The 21,183-nt window shown below is 47.6% G+C and overlaps 1 long non-coding RNA gene across 1 annotated transcript; it reads left to right on the top strand.

The window, feature by feature from the left end:
* The first annotated feature begins 4,300 nt into the window (after positions 1–4,300).
* LOC144314374 (uncharacterized) lies at positions 4,301–18,993 on the top strand. The gene is made up of 3 exons (XR_013380249.1): positions 4,301–4,625; positions 4,978–5,102; positions 17,336–18,993. It is a non-coding gene; the product is annotated as an uncharacterized LOC144314374 (long non-coding RNA).
* Positions 18,994–21,183: the final 2,190 nt, after the last annotated feature.

Genomic DNA, 21,183 nt, shown 5'->3' with positions numbered 1-21,183 from the left:
TGTGTCACTTCTCCATAAGCTGGCACGAGACCCAGCCTCCCCCTCGCCACTCAACTGTTTTGGCTCTGCTCTTGGCCTTCTCTTGAGGCTGTCCCGCCCGGTGACTGCCCCTCCTTCTCCCTCCCATAAGGCATTTCTCAAGGGGCCTCCCCACTGCTGGGTGTCCCCTGTGGCTGGTATACGCTTCTGACCTTGGGTGTTCCCCAGGATTGTGATGCTTGGTGTTCTGGGCCACAATGAGTAGACTGCAAACCACAGGTCCGCTGTGTTTTGGAAGGTTGGAAAAAGATAGCCCAGCGTTGTGCTCGATTGTGGAGAACCGTTGTAATGAACGGTCCATGAAAAATGAGTGCTCCCTGACCAAGATGCTGGCTAAATATTAAAGCAAGTTGGGCGATGATTACCAAATATCTTTGTTCAGGAGTAAGGGCTGAAGTGAAAACCTGATTTTTTTTTTTTTCTTCTAGAAAATGGGTTGTGGCTTCTTAATATGCAGGTGGTTGCTACTCTGAGGCTCAACCTGGGTGGCGATTAAGAGAGTCAGCCTGGAAATAACAAAGGAGCCTGGAATGTAAAAAAGAGGTACGCCCCAGTGATGGACCAGAAGGGTTTGGAATGGTGGGATGCAGGATGATAATTTTTTCTTCTAGTACAAGGCATCAGACCCCCGAACTTCTGCCTTTACCAACTAAGCGTACCACACGGTGCCAACTTTTTTCTGAACAGTTCCCGGTAGCCATCACCGAATGGCATGCCATTGTCAACATGGGTTATCTTTGACCTTAAGGTCCGGAAGAGTTGAAGCCAGACGGATATCTTTTGTGCCAAGTTGGCTGGGGGTTGGAGGGTCCACACAGCCGTTGACTTCTGGCCTTGACTTCTTGGGAGCAGGTACCTAGGAGACACACCTGTTGATGAAGAAACCCCGACAGAGGGAGAGGCATGTTGAGTCTGGAGACCAAGACAGGCCAGGCAGAGTGTGGGAAGTGATAGTGGTTGGTAGTGTTGGGGCTCTCAGTGCCAGGCGGGGGCCGGCACCAGGGAGGTAGCAGGACCAGCTTAGGGGGGCATGCCTAGGGAGTTTCAGACCTTAGCCCAAGGTCAATGGGGAGGCTCAGAAGGAAGTGACAACATTGATTTGTGACTTAGATCTCTCTGACAGCTCTGTGTGTGGGACTGAAGACATGGCGAGCAAAGTAGATGTTGGTCGCTTTGAGTTCTGATGCTCTGTCCTCTATTTAGTTGCCAGGACAGTGACCCTGCTGAAGCAGCTCATCTTGACCATGAGGCCTCCTCGTTTGTTCCTTTTTCTTCCTGTTCTATCCCTTTCTTTCTAAATGCTTTTTGCATCCAAGATTCAGATAACTCCTTTCCCTTGCTCAGACCCCATATTCTTTATCTTGGCCAAATTGGAGAGACCTCTTTCCTTCAAGTGAAGCCCATCAAAGGAGAGGGCTGAAGGCCTGTGTGGGGCAAGACCAGTGGCATCAGAGTCTCCAGGAGGACTGGTGAACACACAGATTTCTGGGCCCTACCTGTAGAGTTTCCGATTCAGCAGGTTTGGTCTTGGGCCTTTGAACCTGCATTTCTAACAAGCTCCCAGACGCTGCCGCCACGGGTGATCCAGGGACCATACTCAAGGTAGCAATGATAAGAGCCTCAGTGTCCTCAGCCCCTCTTCATCTTGGCTGGCGGGTGCTGGAACCTGCAGAGGAAGGGCCAAGTGGCTCTGGATGGCACAAGTGGAGATACTTTCCTAAGGGAGTTTCAGAAATTAAAGGCAGAAGGGTCGTGTGACCAGGGCCTCAGGAGCCTGTGTGCTGCTCTTGGGCTGTTGGGGGCAGAATCATCTTGGCTCTAACCATACTCCGAGGGTCCTGTTCTTCGTCCAAAAACAACGCGGCAAGCAAGAATTCAATTTGGCAGGGGCCCTTCCTGTGTAAGCATACTTTCCCTTAATTTGATCACCCATGCAAGAGCCTTCCAGACATTTGGATATAAGTTTTTAGAAATTCGGCTTATTTTCTCAGATATTTTCATTCTTGGCCATTTGGTGGGGGAGGGAGGCTGAGAGGCGGAGAGATACACAGTCCAATGGAGATTATTCAAGTAGAAATTGGAACGTAGCTGGGAAGATTCTGGAAAGACACAACAGAGTTGTGGAGAGACACAATTTTTGGAGCTGGACCCAGCAGCTTGGCATTTCAGACCTGCCACTCATGAGTCTGTGGCCCTGGGCAAGTCACCTGGTGCTCTTGCAAACTCAGTTTCCTCCTCTGGAACATGTACTAGTAATGCCTGCCCCACGGGGCTACCATTGGGATTAGAGGTGATGCCCGAAGACTAGTCAACATACACCGGAACCCCGGGAACCCCTCAATTACTGCCATCTGTGATCAGAATGTTGTCGCTATTCTTTTTCTTTTTCTTTTAATATCTACCCACCCAGCTCAAACTCATGTATATTGCAGAGTATTCAGCAAATAAGAACCTCTTGAGAATCATCCATTTTTCATTCAAATATCTGTGTCGGGGTGCCTGGGTGGCTCAGTTGGTTAAGCATCTGACTCTTGATTTGGGCTCAGGTCATGATCTCAGGGTCGTGAGATTGAGCCCTGCATTGGGCTCCACTCAACATGGAGTCTTCTTGGGATTCTCTTTCTGCCCACCCCCCACTCATGCACGACAACCCCACCAAATAAATAAAATCTTTAAAAAAAATCTGTCAAGGGGCTGCATCAGTAATCTCAACCCCGGCGGCAATTCTGTCCCTCAGGGGGCATTTGTTAAGATCTGGAGATGTTTTTTTGTTTTGTTTTATTTTGTTTTTGTTTTTGGTTGTCACACTTGGGGACATGCTATTGGCATCTAGTGGATGGAGGCCAGCAATGTTGTACATCCTGTAATGTGCCGGGCAGCCCCTATGATGAAGGACTCTCCAGCCCAAAATGTCAAGAGAGCTGCGTTTGAGAAACTCTGGGCTATTACTCTGTGGTTCTAGGATGCAAGAGGAAAAAAAAATCTAAATTATTACGTATTGAGTGTTTTCTATGTGCCAGGCATTGGGTTTGGTGTCTTACTTTTTTGACCCTTACAGAGACCATGATGTGGGTGTTGTGATGGCCCCTGGTTTGCAGAGGAGAAACCTGGTATTGCAGTAGATTGCTGGACTTCAGCGCAGGCTCTCTTTGTTGTCTTTTCCCTGCACTCATTTCCCTTCCGCCAGTGCTCTTAGAGTATCTGTTTGGTGCCAGGCTGTGCTCGGAGTCACCAGGACAGAGTGTGAGCAAAGTCGGCCAGGTGCCTGCGTGGGAGGAGCCCCATCCTGGCCTGGTGCAGGAGACAGAGAGTGACATCTGCTGTGATCTGAACCGGGCACCATGGGAGGGGATGGCAGATGGTTATACCTGACCTGAGTTTGGGGGGCCATAGGGAGAGACACCTCAGCTTATTTCTGGACAGAACCCATTTCCGGGGACAGTGACATGAAATGAAATGGACTGTCTAGGCTGGAAAAAGAGTCCACTCTTTCCTGCCCTCCCAATCCATCCCCTGCCACCATGACCCTGTCTGCATGGAGGAGAGTGGATTAGAAGGATTTCTCTGAAGTCACGCAGACCTGTGTTGAACTGCTGGGTGGCCCTGGGTAGGTCGTGGGACCACTCTCAGCCATAGTTTCCTTGTCCAGGCATGGGGACAGATGAAATAAGCACGGTGATGCAAACCACAGCTCACTGTGTCAGGTGCTGCCGGTGTGTCCATCACAGATTCCCATGTGTCACCTCATTTAACCCTTGCGACATGCCCTTGAGATCAGCACTGGTATCAGAGCCAAGACCAGGGTGAGGCGAGTGAGACCCTCACTACAGATACAAGATTGAAGGGGGTGCCAAAGAACTCAGTAACCAAGAAATGATTTTAATGCAATTTTTAAAAAGTAAATGCAAAAACAAACAAACAAACAAGCAAACAAAATCCAGGGTGACCAAACTATCAAGATTTTAAGTAAGACAGCACTTGTGTGATTCGGCCTCATGCTAATCCTGGCTCTGCATCACCCCATTTTGCAGATGAAGAACCGAGGCTCTGGGAGACTGTGTCTCCTCCTGCCTTATAACTGAGGGGCAGCGACAACAAGGCAGCGGCCTCTATTCTGCTCCTCCAGTCATTCACCCCTCGCAGGGGAACAGGAAAATAGACAGTGACCAGCACGGAAGCAGGGGCAGCTGGGCCGCTGGGCTGAGGACCGGGTTACTGTTTAACATGCATCCAGAACCCGCAGCGCACTTTGAAATCGAAATGGACCAGGAAGCGCCCTGGTAAACTTAGCTCTTTAGTCTTTTGGGGGCACCTGGCTGTACTTCAGAGAGAAAGCAGATGAAGCAAAGACAAGCCCATTGTCAGGGACCCCAGATGGGAAGGAACAGAGAATCGGACACCAGGGAAGAGCACGTGGCTACTTGAAAGACATCACCCAGGGAAGGAGGAAGGAGCAAGACATAATCGTGTTTTTCTTTTCATGTGTTTTTTTTAAACGACTTTTACAAACATGAGTTCATCTATTCATGACAAGATAGAGGTGGTGATTTTTATTTTACTACTGAGAAACTGCAACCCCAGAGAAGGTATGGAATTAACTCTGGGGAGATAGCATGGCTGCTTCCTGTTTGGGGGTCCGGGAGGCTAGAACTCACGGCCTCTGCCCCCTATCCCTGCCTCTTTTCCCACAAATTCCATCTCAGCCGCTGCACAGACCAATACGCTCATTACGCAGAGCTCATTTTGATTAAACTCATAAGCAAGCACTAAGCTCACGATGTCTCTGAACTGGAAGGTACTGGTAGTTCTCTTGGCTCAGAAGCTCTGTGCCGTGAACACACCTACTTTCCCGTTCCTGTGTGTGCTAAAGTTATTCTTTACACCAGCATTCTGGATGTTGCACTCATAACCTGTTACATTTTCTTGTGCTTCTGTCAGGATCTTTCCGGCTGTCAGTGCTATTGTTGGCTCCTGTAGATGAGCATTGTAGAATGGCCCCAACAAACCAGGTCTCCTGCACCATGGGCTTCCCAGTGTGATATTGCTGCTCCTCCCAGCAGTCGGTAGGTCTATTTCTGGGCTGGTCTTGGGCTTGCTTATACTTAGAGAATGTGGCCAAAGTGAATGTGGCCCAAAGGTGGAAAGAACCCAAGTGTCCTTGGATAGCCGGGTGAACAAAATGTGTTATATCCATACATTGGAATATTATTCAGCCTTAAAAAGGAAGGAAATTCTCACGTCTGCCACAACATGGATTAAACACCCTATACTAAGTGAAATAAGCCAGTCACAAAAGGACAAACATTGTATGATTCCAGTTCTTTTTATTTTTAAGATTTCTGAGTTTTAAAAATTTATTTGAGAGAGAGTGAGAGAGCACAAGCAAGGGGAGGGCAGAGGGAGAGGAAGAAGCAGACTTGCTGCTGAGCAGGGAGCTGGATGTGGGGCTTGCTCCCAGGATCCCGAGATTATGACCCAAGCTGAAGGCAGACACCCAACTATCTGAGCCACCCAGGTGTCCCTGTATGATTCCACTTCTAGGAGATACCCAGAGTAGTGAAATTCCTGGAGGCGGAGGCAGTGTGGTGGCTGCTGGTAGCTAGGCAGACTGGGGAATGGGGATTTAGTGTTTTATGGGTAGACTTTCTGTTTGGGAAGAAGATGGAAAAGTTCTGGAGATGGATGATGGTGATGGTGGCACAACCACATGAATGTACTTAATGTCACTGAATTATATACTTAAAAATGATTAAAGTGGTAACCTCTATGTTGCATGAATTTTATCACAATAAGAAGACATTTTGGAAAAAGCAAGGCTGGGTGAATTTGGATCCTAGGCCTTAAAGGGCCTCGCAGTTCCTGCCTTGGCTCTCTTGGAACACCTCCCCAAGACTGCCAAGCCAGGGAGCCAGTCCCACCCTCCAGAGGGTGAGGGGACACTTGGAGGGTCCTGAGGTGCCCAGTGGCAGCCAGGGTGGGTAAGGTCAGCTGGGACTTCCCAGCCTAGTACACCTACTAGCTGACTTGTGTTGCATGACTGGGTCCAGGGAAAACCCAAGGAAGAGCTGCTCAGCTGAGCCTCAGAACCGGGAGAAAGACTACTGTTCCTTTAAGCCAATCCTTGCGTCTTTCCTTTCAGTTACTAACCTCTCTTCTCCATTTCTCTGTTCATGGCTTTGGGGAAGACACATATTGTGCTCTTCCATCTAACTCCTATTTGATTTTTTCTTTTCTCTTAAAACACAGAACAAAGCCTTCCATTTCATTGTCACGTCATAGCCAGGAATTTCCATCCTACCAAGTTTAAGTGATTGCTGGAGGGTCAGAAAGTAAAATACCAACCTTAGGTCTCCATCACCCTAAAAGGCTCATGGATATCACATGAACACCTGTCTACAAGCTGTGAGCTCTCTCCCATGGGAAGCCTCCCCAAATTCTACATTAACTAAGGTAATTTTTTCCTATTTTCCCAGAAGAGGCTGAGCTCCCAGGAAATACATTGTTTACCTTTCTCCATGTGGAATAATAACTTAAAAGTGGCTTTCTTAACCAATTAAGTTAGAGTTTAGGTCAATGAAACATGGACTCTCACTCACTGCTGATGGAAAAAGTCAGTGGTATGATCTTTCTGGAGATAGTGTGGCAATCTTGACCAAAACAATTAAAAATATACATATCCTGTACGCCCCCACATTTCACTTTTATTGATTTGTCTGTCCTAAATAAATAATTGTGGCTATGAGCTGAGATTTAGCTGCATCGAAGTCCATCATGGTATCAATTATATTCATGAAAAATTGGGAATAACCTAAATGTCCAACAAAAAGGGATTGGTTAAATACTTTAAAGTACAACCATAGAGGGGAATCCTATGCAGCCGTTAAAATTCTCTTGTAGGATAGTCAGTGGTATAAAAAGATGCTCATAATCTGTTGTGAACCAGCATCTCAATAAAACAATTTAGTATGATTTCACTTTTATGAAAAATGTATTTATATAAAACATGTTCAACATGTTATATATGTGTGTGTGTATAAGATATACAGGAAGTTGGGACTACTGGGTGGCTCAGTGGTTATGTGCCTGCCTTCGGCCCAAAGCATGATCCTAGAGTCCCAGGATCGAGTTCCACATGGGGCTCCCTGTGGGGAGCCTGCTTCTCTCTCTGCTTGTGTCTTTGCCTCTCTCTCTTTGTGTCTCTCATGAATGAATTAAAAAAAAATCTTTAAAAAAAGATATACAGGAAGTTATATACCAAAATGTTAACAATGGTACTTCTGGGAAATAGAATTAAGATTGATCTTAATTTCCCTTTTCTCCCATAATTCTATAATTGAGTGTAAACTTAAATGTTTTATACTCGGTGGTTATTATTTTTACATTAGGAAGAAACACAATAAAAGAGGTGGTGACATTCAGTTAGAAATACCCACCAAACAAAATATGTAGTCTTAACCATGGACAAGAAGTTGAGAAAACATCATCCTTCCCTGGCCCAATTTTTTAAATATGCAATTTGGAAGCAGCAAAGCCAGGTGTCCGAAACTCTGCTATGGAGCAGAAGAGGGAGATGTTGAGCATCGGGTCAGGATCACTAAAGAACATTTGTTCACTCAGCTTCCCACAGATCCTTGTCTAGGGAGCATAGCTAAAGACACTAAATGTGGTCTCCATCTGGATGGCCCCAGGCAACTGGATTAACACAGTGGCCCATGGAACCAAATCCCTGGATTGGAATCCTGGTTGTGCCTGTTACCAGCTTTGGCTCTTGGACAAGAATCCCAGATGCCAGTTTTTTGTTTACATGACGTAGGCTCAGCCACCATCTTGCTTGTACTGGCCCATTGGATGGTGAAAGGATTGAAAACAGAAGTTTCCGAGAAGAAATTTTCCTGGGAAAACCTAGAAGTTTTCCCAGAAGAAAGCACTGGAAGTAATTTAAAAATATCCAGGATCAAGGATTACTTCCTGGGTGAATCTGTGGTTCACCCCTCCCTGCCCTCCCTGGACCGCCGAGTTGGCTCTCTGGGCCTTCCCAGGGTGAGGAAGGGCAGTGGCCTTGGCACACACTCATTTCTCCTGGACTCTGTGTCAGGCGCTGACACCCCAAATGGCTCCCGGAGGGGTCGAGGTGTAGAGGCATAGCCTATCTGTGCCCCACATGGAGAGGCCAGAAGGAAAGACAAATGTTTTAAACTCTCAGCCACCCAGCCTCCTGTTCTTGATATTTCTCTAACATATGCTAACATATGCTTTCCTCAAGAACTTCAAAAACCTGCTTTTAGCAGCAATGAAAATAGGACCATGCGTCCAATTCAACCCTAAGCTTCAAAGTTTCCCTCTAATACCATTACCTCATGTACAGAAGAAAATGTAAATCTAAAATATGCTGGTGATTATAACCTTTCTTCCTGACAGACATTGTAATATAAATGCACATAAATTGAATTTCTTCTTTAAAGAAATTTGAATACCTTTGGAGCATTTTAGCAAATCATCTGCAGCCCTCGTGGCACCACATCAATGATCTGTGGAAAAGTGATCTGTCTGTAGCATGACTTCTGCAATAGAAGGATGGAGCAGGGCCGGGACATGCCAAGAAAAATAGGACGTACTTTATTGATATTCAAAATTTATTTTATTAAACTCGCACAAAAGAGACGCGGGGAGCTGGTGCTACCAGGGAAGGAGCTTCAAATATTAACTCCCTGAGTCCTGCTCACATCGTCTGCCTGCCAAAACTGGGGAGACAATGAGGAGAGACAAGCAATTGCAAATCTGCAGTTTTTCTTCATTTGGACTCTGCCGCCAGGCTACAATGCAGAGGCCTCGCATTAACTACAAAATCAGAAATGGTAGTGGTGGTGAGCATTCGTGGGAGGCTACGATGCATCAGATAAGAAGAGTTCTTGGGCCCAGATGGCCTTTGGGGAGGAGGGAAGGAATGTTTGAATGGTGTGCGCTCACCAGCTTGCACCCAGATAGGAAGGCAGCCGCTGAGGTCTCCGTCCTCTCAGGGGCTGAGTTCAGGCCTGTTGGGGACTGACTGCTGATTGTCACTGCGAAGCTGGTAGGTTTAGAAGTCATAATAACAAAAACTGTGCCCAGCCCTCGAGCCTTCCCACCACGGCTTGAACTCTGGTCCTGGGCCTCTGTTCCACTCTGGGCTGGCATGTGAAAGCGACCAGTGTGCTCATCCAGTGCTTCTTTGGATCTGTGCTCTAGGGCTGTGGTTTGGGTGCTCGACCTTAGCTCCGCCTGGAGTTGCCCACCGTCTAGAAACCTCCAGGATCGTAGGAAAGCTGCTGCTGGATTTGGGCTGGGTGGGAGTTTCAGGTTAGGAATGCCGCCTGATGTACCTCATCCATAAATGCTGGAACTGCATTTGCAGGGGACCACTGTCCTCCAGGAGCGAATGCGGCACATTCCCTGTGGGCCCCCTGCCCTGGGCCAACCACCACAAATAATGAAATGATGGTATATCCACTTTCTCCATCACCTCTGGGCTCCAGGGGCCTGAAACTTCACCACACACGTTCCTGCAGCCAAGAAGCCAGCTGAGGCTACAAATCCTTTGGGCTGTCTGGAGGAGGCATCAGGGCACCCCTTTGCTTGGGCTGCTGGTCCTAAGTTAGGGCAGGCTCCTGTGCAGCTCTTCTTTGATCTCTCAGAGCATGCACCACCACCCCCTTACAAAGTAAAGCCACCAGCCCTGATCAGGGACAGGACCTACTATGACAGTGAGAGGATCTACAGGGGGAGCAGGAGGAGAGGAGAGTGATTCTGAGCAGGGCCTCATGCCAGACTGCCCAGGTTGGAATCCTGGCTCCACCACCTTGGGGCTTAGAGCAAGTTAGCTTCCCCATCTATGGCTCAGTTTGCTTATCAGTGACATGGGGATAACACTCTCAGGCCACATGACATGAAACTGCCATCAGTGCGAGTCAGAAACAGTCGATTAGTGGCAATATCGTATGGTTCGTCCTACTAGGACGTACCCACGAGTCGTGGGGAAATTAATGAACAGGCACATGTACAGAACTCAGGAATGCGCAGAGCACGGGGCTAGAGCCTATGAGGGTTAGTTGATCCGGTATTTATTCTCACCTGTGCTCTGCGGCCCACGGGAGAATTAGTCCTCACGGGGGTTCATTTTCCTGGGGTTTGTCTAGACTCATGGGGTTTAGGGAGGAGAGAAGATCCAGCTGACCTGGATCTGCATGGCCTTCTGTCCTCTCCTGTCCCACTCGCCTGCACTGAATCAGTGCACCTAGCACTGCTGCCCCGCACGCTGGTTGTCTCCCGCCCGCATTCGTTCAGCCAGGGCTGAGTCAAAGGTGAGGCAGGTGATACAAAATTTGCATAGGAGCCAGAAAACCCAGTGATCAGGATAAAATAATATTTTAATGCCGTATTTTTCTTAGAATCAAAATTATTGTGAAAAATCCATGATAAACAAAATAGCAAAGCTTTAGAAAAGAAGACACCCAACAGAGCAGGGACTGGCGAGGGAGGGGGTGACTCAGACTTGGGTGGGGTAGGGAAGCTGCGGCGGGGGGGCGGTCCGTGGGGTGGGGGTCGGGGAGGGCGGCCTCCCCTCGTTTCCTCGTTTCCTCTTGAGCCACTAGTTATTGCTGCTCCACCTTTTCCATCTGTTACTTCCAGTCGGGGTTTTATTTTATTTTATTTTTCATGAATTTGGAGAATTTCTTTTTGTTTGAAAAAAAAAAAAAACCCCAGCAACGGCGAGGGCAGATCATGTGACGCTGCGGCTGCGTGTTGGGCCGCGGTCTGCCCCCTCTGACAGCGCTTGTTGCAATCACATAATTGCTTGTTAGACTGAACTGTACTGATTTATGGGGGATCAATCTTTCTGCTGGTCTCCGTTCCGCAGGGTTCCGTGCCAGGAGGTTGTCAGAGAAGCTCATTTTACTAGAAGAGAGAAAACAAACAGGGAAAGGGTACTTGCACATGTGGAGGCCTGAGAACAGTGTTCTTTACCCCCTCTGCCACCTATACCTTTCATTATTTAACACCCCACGGGGCCACAAGTGAGTGGAGGAGATCTCCAGAACAAGCCCGGACTGTGGCCCAGGTCACCTGCCTTGTCCCTATGCCCCCTCTCGTCTGGAACACATGAAAGGATGTGAAGTAGAGGAGCTGCCCTTTCCCTGATCTGTTCCTTACAGACCCTGGCAGAGTTTCCCTAGGGGGATTTGCAAAGCTCTTAACCTTGGTGGAGGCAGGGGGGCTCCAGTGGGGACCAGTGAGAGGCAGCTGGTCCGAGGAGGCAGTGGATCTTAGCGGCTGGGAAAGCTGGAGTGCGAATCTAGGCTCTCAGACTCCCTGCTATGTGGTCCTGGACAGGTCAGTGAGCCTCGCCAAGCCTCAGTTTCCTAACCTGTAAAGTGGGACTTCCTCACTGGGCTCACATACCATGAGAAGAGTTGAAGTGCGTGAAGCCGTGGGCACAGTGCCTCGTGTATAGTAAGTGCTCAATAAATACTGGTGGAGCCTCGCGTATAGTAAGTGCTCATAAATGCTGGTGAACCCGGTAAAGTCACAGCACTACAGGGAGAATTGTGTATTTCTTTTTCCCTATTTCTCCCATTCTCTAGGGCAAACTCTGGGAAACAGAGCACGTTGGTCCTCTTCTGCATCCAGCCAATGTCGTGTATCCCTGAAGGTCAAAAACAAAGGTTACTAAGGAAAGGATGATGGGATTGGGAGCTGGGAAGCCTGGCTTGTAGTCCCCAGGCTTGAGCAAGTCCCTCTCCCATTCTGGGACACTAATTTCTCACCCGCAAAACAAAGGCTTGCCTGGACACGGCATCTCTGGAAGTTTACCCCAGGACCCTATGGGTGTTGCATCTTCTATAGCTCAGTGAGGGGAAGGAAGAAGGAGGAAGGGTTCTGGGGTCAAATTTATTTAGGGAAGGTTATAAGCAGTCCAACCAAGCTCCACACAGAACTTCTCAGAGCCCTTCCATGTTTAGCACTTTCGGGATCTGTCTGCCCATGGTTGGCCAAACATCATGGGGAAGCCATTCTGGAAGAGGCTGGGCTCGGGTCTTCTCTAAGGTCTGTCTACACCTGGGTGTGATTCTGAGGCTGACCAAGGGCAAGTAACTGCAGACAAGGCAGAGCCAGCAGCAAACACATACAAAGCCTTTGCTCTTGTTGTGCTTACATTGTTAGGTCAAGAGAGACTAAATAAAGACATAATAGGTCAAGAGGAGGCGATACATACTAAGAAGGAAAATGAAACAGGTTAAAGGGACAGAAAGATTAGGGGCTAGTTTAGACGGGGATCAGGGAAGGTCCCTCTGATTTGGTAACATGCAAGCAGAGATCTGGATGGAGTGAGAAAGCCATATACACATCTGAGGGAGTGTTCATCCAGAAGTAGCAAACTGTAAGTGCAAAGGGCCTGAGGCATAAGCACATTTGGATGTTCAAGGAACAGGGAGAGGCCACTGGGGCTTGAGTGGAGTGAATAAGAGGGAGAGAAGTAGAAGAAAGTGACCAGAGAAGCATCTATAGAGCCTTGTAGGCTACCCAAGAACTTGGATTGTATTTTTTTTTAATAACTGTTTGAGACATATTTTGCATGTCCTACAGTTTACAATTTTTGAGTACACACCCCAAGGCCTTTATTTATCAAGTTGTACAATCCTCACAAAATTTATTTTAGAGCATTCTTATCACCAGCATGATTCCCATAAGTAAATGAAAAATCTTTTGAAAAAAAGATTTTATTTATGTATTCATGAGAGACACAAAGAAAGGGACAGAGACACAGAGGGAGAAGCAGGCTCCCTTCAGGGAACCCTGATGCAGAACTCGATCCCAGGACCCCAGGATTACAACCTGAGCCAAAGGCAGACGCTCAACCACTGAGCCACCCAGGCATCCCTCCTTTGAACTGTTTTTAAGTGTACAGTTCAATGGCAATGAGGACATTCCAGTTGTGCAGCCATCACCATCATCCACTTCTAGAACTTCTCCATCATTTCCAAACTAAAACTTTGTACCTGTTAAACAAAAAATTCCTATTCTTCCCACCCCAGCCCCCGACACCCGCCGTTCTATTTTCCTTTCTTCTGTGAATTTGACCACTCTGGCACCTCACACAAAAGGACAGTATTTATCTTTTTATCTTTTTGTGTCCGGCTTCTTTCACTTAGCGTCATGCCCTCAAATTCCATCCACGCTGTAGCGTCAGGATTTCCTTCCTTTTTTTCAGGATGACTGCTGTCCCATTGTATGTATTTGCTAGAGTTTGTTGATCCGTTTATCCCTTGATGGACATTTGGGCCATTTCCACCTTGTGGCTACTGTAAATGACACTACCTTGAACATGGGTGTGCGAATCATCTTTAGAGTGGGAATGGTAGCAGTTACTAACCTGACACACCTGTCATGAGGATTTAATGAAACAATTCACACGAGTGCTCAGCACAGGGCCTGGCACGCAGAAGGTGCCAAATGGACACCATTCAATACAGATTCAATGACAATTGAGCTTGTTATTATCAGTGATGATCTGCTGCCAAGCATGTGATCGAGAAATAGCACAAAGCTCTGAACTTGAAGAGAGGGCATAGGGGGTTGTCCTTTTAAAACATAAATACAGTTTCTATTATAAAAATAACATGGCCATAGTTTTTGGAAATTTAGAATACAGCAGAGGGAAAAAAAGTCCCACCCATAATCTCACCACTTGAACTGAGTATCAGTTTCCTTCCACTTCAGAGGGATTCAACAGACTGTCCTTCAGGAGAACGGAGGGGAGCTGGAAAGCCTGGGTTTGGTGGGGTCGGGTTGGCCAAGGGACCCCAAGGAAGATCTGCCTTGAGAGCAGTCATGGTTGGGGATTTGCTTGTGCTTTCGAAAACCTGAGGCCCGGCTGGCTCAGCTGAGCTGGGATGCATTTTTTGGCTCCAGCGTTGGGAGAGAGAGAGAAATCAAGAAAAGGAAATATCATTTCCTTAACTACTAGGTATTAATATCCTGTTTAATTTAATTTCGGCTTTCTGCGCTGGTGAGCTTTTTTCCCTCTAACATACAGTGTCAGCTTGGCAGGGAGTTTCTGACAGTATCAAAAGAGGATTTAGCTCTGAATCCTTGCCATGAAAGTGTCTCTATCTGCGCCCAGTGTAGGCTTTCAGAAGCGAGCATTGTGTCCCGTGAAGACGGTAATTGAGTGAATGAGGCCTGGCACCTGGGCCTGCCGCGGAGCCCTGATAAGGACATAAAGACAGGCTGAAAGGGCCTGCTTGCCAGAGGCGGAGAGGCTGGCGCGTCCCCGGGAGGAGGGGAGCCCAGCCATCCCTGCAGAGAGCTGAACGTGGGGAGCTCAGCCCCTGCAGCCCTGCAGAGGGGGGTTCCTGGGCAGAGCGGAGGTCTGAGTGTTCTGCACCTCAACACAGTGAAATGGCATACGCGGGGTGGGGGGGGGGAGATAAGCAGGTGGCAAGTGAGGTGGGGCTGGCCCAGCTGGCTGATATGCCCTCTGTTTCTTGATAAACACCATATTCATATTTGGCAGACCCTCCTCCAGCTAGCCACGTAAAAAATCCAGCCTCAGTTCGCTGGGCTTGTGTCTATTTAGTCTTGTCTTTTTGGGGGGGCAGTGTGTTCCACCATGTGGAAGACTGAATCAGGACCCCAGGGAGTCTGAATGGTTGATTTCCCTACTGATTCCAATGTGCATTCACCAGCCCTTGGTCAGGCCTTACAACCCTGAATGGAACTGCCCATCTCTGAGATCTCAGGGTTGATCATGAAACCCCATCCCACCCCAAAGAAAAACAAACTCATTCTGTTCCTTCTCCTGTGAACTGAAGACAGTTTAATGGATAAATGACTATAGGGTTATTGCCTACCTACCCACCCATCCATCCACCCATCCATCCATCTACCCATCCATCCATCTACCCAACCATCTATCCATCTATCCATCGATACACCCATACCCCCATCCATCCACCCATCTATCCATCTACCCATCCATCCATTTCCCAACCATCTATCCATCCACCCATCGGTACACCCATACCCCCATCCATCCACCCATCCATCCACCTACCCATCCATCCATCTATCCAACCACTCATTCATCCACACATCCACCCACCTATCCTTCTATCCATCCACCAACCCCTCAACCCATATATCCATACATTTAATAGCCTACATGCCCATCTATCCATCCATTCATCCATCAACTTTGGAGATCCTGTTATGTGTCAGGCACTAGTGGATGACATCTTCTAAGGGGCTTTTAGTGGTGACAGCCTTGGATAAGAAGTTGAAGCTTAAATCCCTAATTAGCTGTGTGTACTTAGCTAAGTCACTGCTTTAGAGTTTGCCACAATTGGGAGCTACTCTAGTTAGGGGCAGGCAGACTTTTTAAACCATTTCTCCCAAACTCCAGTGGTTAATATAAGTTAGCTTCTTTCTCTTTCTTTCTCTTTCTTCTTCTTTTTTTCTTTCTTTCTTTCTTTCTTTCTTTCTTTCTTTCTTTCTTTCTTTCTTTCTTCCTTCCTTCCTTCCTTCCTTCCTTCCTTCCTTCCTTCCTTTCTTTCTTTCTTTCTCTTTCTTCTTTCTTCCTTCTTTCTTTTTAAAGATTTATTTACTTATTTGAGAGTGAGAGAGACAGCGCAAGTGGGAAGGGTAGAGGGAGAGGGAGACAGAGAATCTTAAGCAGACTCTGAGCTGATTCTGGAGCCTGATGTGGGACTTGGTCCCATGACCCTGAGATCACAACCTGGGCCACAACCAAGAGCGAGACACCCAACAGACTCTACCACCTAGGCACCCCAACATGAGTTCATTTCTTATTCATGATTCAAAATAAGTGTTCTTGATTGATGGACAGTTTTCCTCCGTGTAGTGACTCAGGGGCTCTGGTTCCTTCCATCTTGAAACTCAACCCTCTTATAGTCCATGGGGCTCTTTACAGTCTGCTGGTACATGAGGAAAGAGAAAAATAAGGATCAACTATGTGAGGCCTGAAAGTGGTGCACATCCCTTCTGCTCATATTCTATCCGCCAGAGCTCAGCCCTATGGCCATAGCTGACAGTAAGGGTGGCTGTGTGCCCAGGAAGGCGAGGAGAACACGCACACTAGAAGCGCCAGCAGGCTCTGCCATTGGGTCTCCAGATGGTTTTTGATGTCAAAGAAACAGTAAAATGTTAGATACCAACACAAAGAGGTAGGTCAAAGATTTCTGGATTTCCTTTACTTCCCTGGCAGAAAGTTAGTTATTACCTCTGCTGCCAAGTGCAGGGAGATTCTTCAATTGATCTAACAGCCTGAGGCATCAGTGCTGGCGTATTCAGGAACAGATAGCAGAGAATTTTTTTTTTTTGACATCTCAACTCAGAACCTTTCTTTTCTTTTCTTTTTTAAGATTTATTTCTTTATTTTAGAGAGAAAAAGAGTGAGCAAGCATGAGCCAGGGGAGGGGCAGAAGGAGAGGGAGAACCTCAAGCAGACTCCCTGTTGAGCTCAGGGCCCAATGTGGGGCTTGATCTCAGAATGCTGAGAATATGACCTGAGCTGAAATCACGAGTCAGATGCTCAACCTACTGAGCCACCCAGGCATCCCCAAGAACCTTACAAATATAACCAGAACCCTGTACCAAAATGGAAATGAGAAGGTCAGGCCTGACCTCTTTAAATATTTGATCTTGGAAGGGAGAAATTAAAAGCCCATAGCATCATCCAATTATAATCTTCTTTTATCTGGAATTCTGATGGACAAGTTTATACTTAGTTTTTTCTAGAAATCTATCTAAGCATAGGTTTCAAAATCATTACCACCGTCACCATCATTAACATTTATTAAGTGCTTACCATGTGCCAGGTACTGTTTCAAGAGTTTGATAGTCTTTTTTTACCCATGTTTTGGGGCAAGTATGATTATTATCTCTGTCACAGGATTCTGGGACAGGAAGGCATTCAGCTAAGATCAGACATGATCCTGGTGCTATTGGGTGGCAGAGCAGGCAAGAATGATTTCGGTGGCTTTCCTTAAGCCCAACGGCATCAAGGTATCACTGGGACTTTAGGCCCAATGCAGGAGATTTTCCCGAAGATCCCTCCCAGGGCCGTGTATGTCAGTTTTCCCATCCATAAAATGGGGATGCCAGTCACCATCCTGTCTCTACGGGCAGCTTTGCTGAAAGGATCCTGAAGAGAAGAATGGGCTCGGAGGCACTTGTCCAAGCACACAAGGGCACACGTGAGCAGGATCATTGCTTTGAGTGTCCTATCATTTGTTTGCAGGCTTTTCTCTGCCTTTGGCCTCAAAATTGCTTCAAAAGCATCAAGTGACTTACTCAGCAGAGTGAAGGCTCGAGACAGAACGTGCTGTGCAAATGCAGTGTTTGCCTTTGGAATATTAACCTCGAGAGGCTCGGGTGAGCTGGGAAGTCGAGAGCCTTCCCCTCGGTCCCTGGCAGCCTGCTCAGGCTGTGTGTGTTTTTCCAGCTCGAAGAGTGATGAGCCTCTTCTGCACACTCCAGATGTTTCCAGCCCTGCGGCGCCGTCGTCGTCTAAAGCAAGCTGCCGGGCACCGACTCTTCGGGTGACATTCTCCCACAGGTTCTCTCGAATGGGTTTGGCTTTGCTGCAGGGAACGAGGAAAAGACCTGTGTTTGTGTTTTCTCTCGTAAAGAATACGGACACCGTAATCTGCTTTACATCTGGGTCTGACTGCACACAAGAGAGAGTGGGTGGAATGGGTGGTGGGCAAGTCAGCTGCGGGGGAGGCGGGGACCCCCCGCCGATAGCACACCTGTGTAGGTGTGACAGGGCAGCTCGCTGGGTGGAGGAGTCTCTGGAAGACTCGAGGCCCCTCCACTGGAGGCTGGAGGAGGGGACTGTTGCTGTTTTTCAGTGATTCCGGGCTCTTTCCCCCTTGGAGCATTTCTGGTTCTGTATGGGTTTTCTGGAAGCAGTTAGAAGAAACAGCTGGATGTTGGAGGGAAAATGTCTAATGTGCTTAACATCTTTATAAAGGCGATTCACATTTAGAGAAAGGATTTGAGTTGATTTTCCCCAAACCAGCTCTCTTCTCTCTCTGTACAAAGGCTTTCCTAAAACTTCCCAATGTGTAGAGGGTGGATTAAACAAGTGAGAAGTCATAAAGTGCAGCCCTATTTAAATAGAGGCACCTATGGCCCAGGCATCTGATTATGGATGAGTGTTGAGTGCCACTTGCAAAGTGTGCAGCCGGCCTGCCTTAAATAACACTCCCTAGGCCCAAGCAGTCCTGAAGAGGTTTCTAGGATTAGATCACAGCCTGGCAAAAGCAGAGCAAGTCTGGAAAAGTCCTAGGAGGATGGAAAAACATTTTTTCCTCTTTTGTTTCAAATCTATCAGATCAAGCAGCTGATGCAAGCTTTGGACCAAATGAAACATTTCAATAACTCGTATTGTTAAATCACAATCAGCTGGAGGAATTTTGATTTGCGACCGGCTCAGAAGAACATTCTTGGGGATATTTTGAAAGGATCACCAAGAGCAAATTACTGCCATTGTTCCTTAAGGGAAAAAGGATTTGTTTTATTCCATAAACTGCAGGGCGCTCAGCAGGGTAACTGGCAGACGGAAGAGGGCCTCATCAAGTGTCTTAGCTTGGGCTGCTCTAACAAAATACCTTAGACTGGGTGGCTTGAGCAAGAGAAAGTTACTTTTCACAGTTCTGGAGGCTGGCAGGTCCTACTTCGAAGGGCCAGCTGATTTGATTCCTGGCTTGCAGATGGTCTTCTTGTTTAGTAGAGAAAGACAGCTCTTTCTTCCCATTGTTTCTTCTTATAAGGCCACTAACCCCATCCTGAGGATTCCACCCTGGGTCACTTGATTCCCTCCCAAAGGCCTCATCTCCAAATATTATCACATTGGGAGTTAGGGCTTCAGCATATGAGTTCAGGCGGGGGTTGCCGGGGAAGGGGTGGGGGGGTGGGCACGAGTTCCATAGCACCAAGTCGCCTCTGGGACCCTCAAAACATTGAACAAACCAAGACACAAATGCCTTCCCCAGTGATGTCTGTTAGAGATGCTTCTCCCTTAAGCACAAAGGCGGGAAATATCCTAATTGTCTGTGTGGGTCACACAGTCACGCAGAAGGTCTGGCTCTACACATGGCGCTTTGTGCTGTGAGCTAGGCAACGTTTACACAGGCAGGCCTGGAACCAAAAAAAAAAAAAAAAAAAGTGCCAAAGGATGAGCCTGCCGTTGCCGGGATTTTCCCTCAATGTTTATTGCATGAAAGATGGGCTTTGTCCTTTGGAGCATGGTGTGGGAAATAAACTTGGCCTGACAGGTAAACTCTTAAGAGGCCAGCAAATCCAGGTGATTCAGCGTGTGGAATCTCAGCCTCTCACTTGGCCATATTTTCAAAAGAGAAGACAGCTAATGGGAATAAGTTCCTTACATTAAAAATATACTTACACTTAACAGCACCAAACCACTTAAGTTGGCAGCGGACCAATTATTAATTAGACGAATGGCCTTTTATAAATCCCTCTGTGGCCTCCAGACAACTGATGGGTTTATGGTCCATGCATTAGGGAACGTGGTTCCTCTGTGGTTATAATTATCCACAGTTGCTGACCGTTTGAGGGTCATCACACCAAAAAACAGCTGCTCCGTGGACATGCTGTCCTGTGCCGCCACATGGGTGACGGGGAGGAAGCAGAAATAGGAGAGGAGGGTTTCCTTCTGCTGCCCTTCCTAGCTGTTTGATCTTGGCATAGCCCCTGGAAGTTTTTCCTTAGTTTTCTCTCCTGGATGTGTGTGCAAGTGATCCGTCGAGGTTACACCTGCCCCGTGACCCTGGCCGGACACTCAGAATGCTGCCTCCCTCCAGCCCCACCATCCGCGCCCATCCAATCAGAAGCAAAGAGACTAACTCCCTGCCCTTGACGACTATTGTTCCCGGGGAGCAGATCTGACCGTGTTGGACGCCGGCTTTGTTCCTGTCTGTGAATGTTCATAAGGTTGAAAGTTTTGGAAATTGGTTAAGTTTCTGTAACTCTTTAAAAAAAATATTTAGAGGCCGGGAAAAGAATGGCCTTGCTCCTGTAACACAAAGAGCTGCTTGGAGAAAAAATGAGTGGGAAATATGAGAAAGAGAGACAGAACATGAGAGACTCCTAACTGTGGGAAAAGAAGGGGGGGGGGGTTTGTGTGGAAAGGGAGGTGGGCGGGGGGTGGGGGTGGCTGGGCGATGGGCACTGAGGGGGGCCCTTGATGGGATGGGCACTGGGTGTTATGCTATATGTTGGCAAATTGAACATAAATAAATAAATAAATAAGTAAATAAATAAGTAAATAAATAAATAAATAATAAAAAGAGCTGCTCAAGATCTTGGCTGGGGGTGCTGAGGAACAAGGATTTAATGGGGCCCCATAGGCATGGGATTAGTCCGGTCTATGCCCCGTGTCCATCCATGGAGGAGGAGACCCCACGGAGGTCACTCAGGGCCTCTCCATCTGGTGGTGCTCTCATCACCCCCTGCACCCGCGGAACCCTCCACCCCGTTAACTGCATCCTGACAGCAAACAGGAGCTCAGCGCTAAGATTGGATGCGCCCAGCCCCGCAGCGATGCCCATCAATTCTGCCCACTTCCCATTGGCCAGAGCTGGGTCACATGGCCACCCGAACTGCAAAGGAGGCTGGGAAATGTAGTCTACCTGGATGCCCAGGACGAAAGGGCAAACAGGTAGGTAGACAGTAGCGGGCTAGCCTCGGCCTGGCCCCAGTAACACAATCCCAAGTTGGTGGTTCAGCTGACAGCATGTTTTATTTTTGTGACTATGGATATCACAGGTGTGCTTTCTTTCTTTGGAGACTGAGAATACAAAAGAAAATGACTAAACCTCAAAGCCAGCCATTTCTCAGACTCTCTGGCTCCCAAAGAGCTAAAATCTTTAGATGTTAGAGGCTGCTCTGTTCACAACGAATGTCACATTCGTCCTAAGGGACGTATTTGACATTGGGTGGCAGAGTTGAAGGGTTCCATGCTGCTCTTGTCGAAACTCGGTTTTCCTTGAACTACCTGTTCCCCCGTTTATTACCACTATCCTGAAACCTAGTTCCCAAAAAAGCCTGGAGTTTCAGCTTCGT

This window comes from Canis aureus, chromosome 5 (assembly GCF_053574225.1).
Source record: "Canis aureus isolate CA01 chromosome 5, VMU_Caureus_v.1.0, whole genome shotgun sequence".
Lineage (NCBI taxonomy): Eukaryota > Metazoa > Chordata > Mammalia > Carnivora > Canidae > Canis > Canis aureus.
This window is presented reverse-complemented; position numbering and strand designations above follow the sequence as displayed.